The sequence below is a fragment of the Rattus rattus genome, chromosome X (genome assembly GCF_011064425.1).
Source record: "Rattus rattus isolate New Zealand chromosome X, Rrattus_CSIRO_v1, whole genome shotgun sequence".
In the NCBI taxonomy this organism is placed as follows: domain Eukaryota; kingdom Metazoa; phylum Chordata; class Mammalia; order Rodentia; family Muridae; genus Rattus; species Rattus rattus.
Window position 1 is genome coordinate 8,481,273 of NC_046172.1, and position 5,725 is coordinate 8,486,997.

Sequence of the window (5,725 nt, forward strand, 5' to 3'; positions counted from 1 at the left end):
TTGCTTCAGGTTTCTCTCCATTTAGTTTGATGTTGGCTGTATATTGCTTTTATTATGTTTAGGTATGGGCCTTGAATTCCTGATCTTTCCAAGACTTTTAACATGAAGGGATGTTGAATTTTATCAATGACTTTTTCTGTATCTAATGAAGTGATTATGTGGTTTTGTCTTTTGGTTTGTTTATATACTGGATTACATTTATCAATTTATGTATGCTGAACCATCCCTGAATCCCTAGGATGAAGCTTACTTTATCACGGTAAATTTTTTTCCTTTTTTTTTTTTAACAGACTTAATTCATTTATTTTTCTTGTATAAAAACCCTTATGTGGTAGCCACAGCTGGAGCCTGGGTCCTCTGAACAGAGACTCTGGTGTGGGTTTTCACAAGATGGTCAGTGAATTCCTGATAAGGAGACTTGGTGAACATAGTCTCTTTCCAGAGGTCAGAGGTCAATAGCTGTACATCATGGAGATGGTATCAAAGGTGGCCTTGGCAAAGTTGCCCAGGGTGGCAGTGCAGCCCCTGGCTGAAGTGTAGCATCATCTATACCGGCCATCATCAGTAGCTTCTTGGGCACAGGAGCAGAGACAATGCCAGTGCCTCTGGGGGTGGGGATGAGACGCACCAGCACAGAGCCACAGCGGCCTGTCACCTTGCATGGCACAGTGTGGGGTTTGCCAATCTTGTTCCCCAGTAGCCTCTCCGCACTGGGATGATCGAAAGCTTGGCCAGGGTGATGGCCCCTCGGATGGCAGTGGCTACCTCCTTAGAGCACTTAACACCAAGACCAACGTGGCCATTGTAGTCCCCAATAGCGACAAAGGCCTTGAACCTGGTCCGCTGGCCAGCCCGACTCTGCTTCTGCACTGGCATGATTTTCAGAACCTCATCCTTTAGAGATGCACCCAGGAAAAAGTCAATAATCTCAGACTCCTTAATGGGCAGGAGAACAGGTAGATCTCCTCCAAGGACTTGATCTTCATGTCCTTAACCAGGCGGCCCAGCTTGGTGACGGGATCCACCTTGTCTTCAGTTTTTACCTCCACGAGCCCCGGGGTCTCGACCACCCACGGCCTCAGCCACGATCAAGGCCCCTAAGGGCCTGCCGAATCCTCCTGAAGCTGCTGCTGCCTCCTAATCCTGGGCCCCTGGTCCTCCGGGCCTCCCTGCATGCACGTCATCCGCCATTTGGTTTTCCGGAAGAAGAAGCTTTTTTCCTTTTTAAATTCATTATTATTACATAAGTACATTGTAGCTGTCTTCAAATACACCAGAAGAGGTCATCGGATCTCTTTACAGATGGTTGTAAGCCACCATGTGGTTGCTGGGAATTGAACTCAGGACCTCTGGAAGAGCAGTCAGGGCTCTTAACCACTGAGCCATCTCTCCAGCCCATGGTAAATTTTTTAATGTGTTCTTAGATTCAGTTTGTATTTTATTGAGATTTTTGCATCTATGTTCATAGGGGATACTGTAATTTTCTCTCTCTCTCTCTCTCTCTCTCTCTCTCTCTCTCTCTCTCTCTCTCTCTGGGGTTGAGTCTTTATGCAGTTTGTATATAAGAGTGACTGTGACCTCATAAGAAAAAATGAGCAGTGTTCCTTTTTTTCTATTTTGTGGAATAATTTGAGGAGTATTGGCATTAGCTCTTAGGGTTAGAGGTTAGGGTTGGGGTCTTTGAAAGTCTGGTAAAATGCTGTGCTAAAAACATCTAGTTGAGAGCTCTTTTGGGTCAGTAGATTTTAATTACTGCTACTATTTCACTGGGTTTTATGGGTCTGTTTAAATTGCTTATTTGATCTTAACTTTGGCAGGCAGTATGTATCAAGAAATTTATCATTTCATTTAGATTTTCCAATTTGGTGAAATACAGGTTTTTAAAATATGATCTTATGATTGATTCTCTGTATTTCCTTGATATCCATTTTTATGTCCCTTTTTACCTCTAATTTTGTTCATTTGGAGCTTCTCTCTTTGCCTTTTAGTTAATATGGATAAGAGTTTGTCAGTCTTACTGACTTTCTCAAAGAACCAACAACTTTTTGTTTCATTGATTTATTATATAGTTTTCTTTTGTTTATTTCTCTTATAGATTTCAGCTCTGAATTTGATTATCTTGCCATCTATTCCTTTTGGGTGATTTCTTCTTTATGTTTTCTGATGTGCTGTTAAGTTGCTAGTGTAAGATCTCTCCAATTTGTATGTAGGCACTTGGTGCTATGAACTTGACTCTTAGACCCTTTTCATTGTGTCCCATAAGTTTGGGTATACTGTATATTCACTTTCATTGAATTCTAGAAAGTCTTTAATTTCTTTCTTGACCCATTTTTTTTTTTTTTTTTTTTTTTTTTCTTTTTTCTTTTTTTTTTTTTTGGGCTGGGGACCGAAACCCAGGGCCTTTTGCTTCCTAGGCAAGCTCCCTCCCCCTGAGCTAAATCCCCAACCCTTGACCCATTTTTTAGTCAATAAAGAGTAGAACAGTTTCCATGAGTCTGTAAGCTTTCTATTGTTCCTGTTGTTGATATCCAGCTTTTAATCTGTCGTGGTCTGGTAGAATACAAGGTGTTGTTTCAATTTTCTTGTGCCTGTTGAGACTTGCTTTGAATGTGATCAGTTTGGGGGGAAGAGTTGTATGAGGAGCTGAGAAGAAGGAATATTCCTTTGTATTTGGGTGAAATGGTCTATAAATACCTTTTAGGTCCATTCGGTTTATGATGTCAATTAGCATTTCTCTGCGGGTTTTGTTTTATTTAGTTAGTTTTGTCTGGATGACCTGTCTATTGTCAAGAGTGGAGTACTGAAGTCTCCCACTACCAATGTGTGAGCCTCGATATGTGATTTAAGCTGTAGTAGTGTTTCCTTTATGAACTTGGGTGTCCTTTTGTTTGGGGCATAGATGTTAAGAACTGCAATGTCTCTTTTTTTTAAAGATTTATTTATTTATTATGTATAAGTACACTGTAGATGTCTTCAGACACAACAGAAGAGGGCGTCAGACACCATTACAGATGGTTGTGAGCCACCATGTGGTTGCTGGGATTTGAACTCAGGACCTCAGGAAGAGAAGTCAGTGCTCTAACCACTGAACCATCTCTCCAGCCCCCAAGAACTGCAATGTCTTCTTGTTGAATTTTCCCTTTAAGAAATTTTCCTGTAGGGACCTCTAGTGTTTAAATCCAAAGTTTCTTTTCAGCTTTTTTCTTAATCCATTTCCTTTCATTGTTTATTTGTTTTCATAGATTTCTTTAAGGGTTTTCTTCATTTCCTTTTTAAGAACTTCTATCATATCCATAAAGGCGATTTTAAGGCCTCTGTCTTGTGCTTCAACTGTATTGCAACCCTCAGGGCCTGCTGTGGCAGGGTTGCTGGGCTCTAGTAGAGACATATTGTCCTGGCTGTTCTCAATAGTTTTTATGCTGGCATCTAGGCAACTAGGTTTGAGATAATTGTAATTCCAGGTGCTGATACCTGGTCTTGTCTTTTTTTTTAAGATTTGTTTATTTTATTTACATGAATACACTGTAGCTGTCATCAGACACACCAGAAGAGGGCATCAGATCCCATTATAGATGGTTATGAACCACCATGTAGTTGCTGGGATTTGAACTCAGGACCTCTGGAAGAGCAGTCAGTGCTCTAACCACTGAGCCATCTCTCCAGCCCCTTCAAACATATATTTTAATTTGTCCCTTGAATTAGTTTTATGATTGTTGCCTTAAGATCTTTTGTTAGATAATTTTAATATGTATTTCATCTTTTTTTTTTTTTGGTTCTTTTTTTCGGAGCTGGGGATCGAACCCAGGGCCTTGCGCTTCCTAGGCAAGCGCTCTACCACTGAGCTAAATCCCCAACCCCTGTATGTATTTCATCTTGATGTTGACATCTGTAGGTTATAGATTGTCAGGTTTTGTTGTTATCGCCGGTGTTTCTTTTTCTTCCAGATGAATCCTCAGTATATCACTCTAGTGGCTTGGAACTTACAATGTAGACCAAGCTGACCTCTAATTCTCCAGCCTCCCAAGTGCTGTAACTAAAGGCAGGTACCACCACCATGTCTAGCAAATAAAAAAAAATTAGTTTTGGGGAGGTGGAGAGGTCAGGGTTTCATGTAGCCAAGGCTGGCCTCAAACTCAGTATGTACCCAAGGCTGCTTGGGAATTCTTGATCTCCCTACCTCTATTGCCTACATGCTGACATTGCAGGCGTGTGCTGTGGCTCTCCATTGTGCAACTCTGGGGACTGACTCCTAAGCATCATGCGTTTACAGGCAAGTGCTCTAACAATCAAACTATATCTCTGGCCCTACTATATATTTTTGAGACTTGGACATTTGGAGCATTATATTATGAATTTTATTTGAACTTTCTGGTTTTGCTGACATTTTTAATGCTATTCCATCAGGGGAAACGGGGTGCAGTCTCCTTATCACTCAATCTCTGTGGACAACAGGGAGGAGAGTTTATTGCAGCTGCGTGAGAAGTCCAGGCTCAGGTAGGCTCAATGTTTCTGGGGATAGTAAGATGCTTTTCCTCCCCGCCTGGCTTCCTGGGGCACCACCCAAGAAGGAAATGTATACAGGTTGTGTGGTTGCCTCCTTGCCATGCTGGCTCCACACTTGGCCTTCCTACTAAGGTAAGAGATGGAACGTTGCCTTAGTTTGCTTTGATACCAGTGATAAAGATATGACCAAAAGCAACCTGAGAAGGAAAGGCTTTATTTTAGCTCATAACTCTTAGGTCACACTTCCTCACTGAGGGAAGTCAGAGCAGGAACCTGGAGGCAGGAACCTGGAGGCAGGAGTTGAAGCCAAGACCATGGAGGACTGCTGCTTATTGGCTTGCTCAGCCTGCAATTGTCTACTTCCCAGGCCCACCTGCCTAGGAGTGACACCACTCACAGTGGGCTGAGCTCTCCCTCATTAAACACCAATCAAGAAAATGCCCTACAGGTTTGCCTGCAGACTCTTGTGGCATTTTCTCAGTTGAGGGTCCCCTTTTCCAGATGATCTGAGCTTGTGTCAAGTTCACAAAAACAAAACAAAACAAAAAAAACTAGCCAGCACAGATAACTTATTATAGCAAGACAAGTGTGGAATTTGAGGCCCTCCACTAAGCCTCTGTTGGCACTGGCAGAGGTAAGGCCATAGTTTTGGTTTTTCTGTCAGTACAGTCTCTGTCTAAAACTCCTCTGTCTGCCAATGCTGGTCCTTTCCTGGTCCTTTTGTTTGTTATGTTTTTTTTTTTCTTTTTTTCTTTTTTTCGGAGCTGAGGACCAACCAGGGCCTTTCAAGCGCTTATAGGCAAGTGCTCTACCACTGAGCTAAATCCCCAACCCTTGTTATGTTTTTTATTTATGTGTTTTTTACTTATTCTATACTGAGACAGACTCTTGATATGTAGCCTAGGCTGTCCTCAAATTCAAGATATTCCTACTTTGCCCTCCCAAGAGCTGGGATTACTGACAGGAGCCATCACACCCAGATCCTTCCTGGTCCTTTGACTAGGAAAAGCAGGCTTTTCCTGGGACTCTAAAAGTCTGCTGTCATTGACTCTCTGAGTGCCAACTTCTTTTGAGCTGGAGATCTAGAATGTAGGCATCAAAAGGAAAGCATTGCCCTTGTGATTCTCGGACACTAAGTAAAATGAAGCCATCTTATGCTTGCTTTGTATACTATCTTAAATTTGTCCTTAGCAGGACTGACAAGGACAAGACTGTCTACTCT

The 5,725-nt window shown here is 42.0% G+C and overlaps 1 pseudogene; it reads right to left on the bottom strand.

Moving 5' to 3' along the window:
• Positions 1 to 324: 324 nt before the first annotated feature.
• LOC116888545 lies at positions 325 to 1,038 on the bottom strand (annotated as a pseudogene).
• Between the last annotated feature and the right edge of the window lie 4,687 nt (positions 1,039 to 5,725).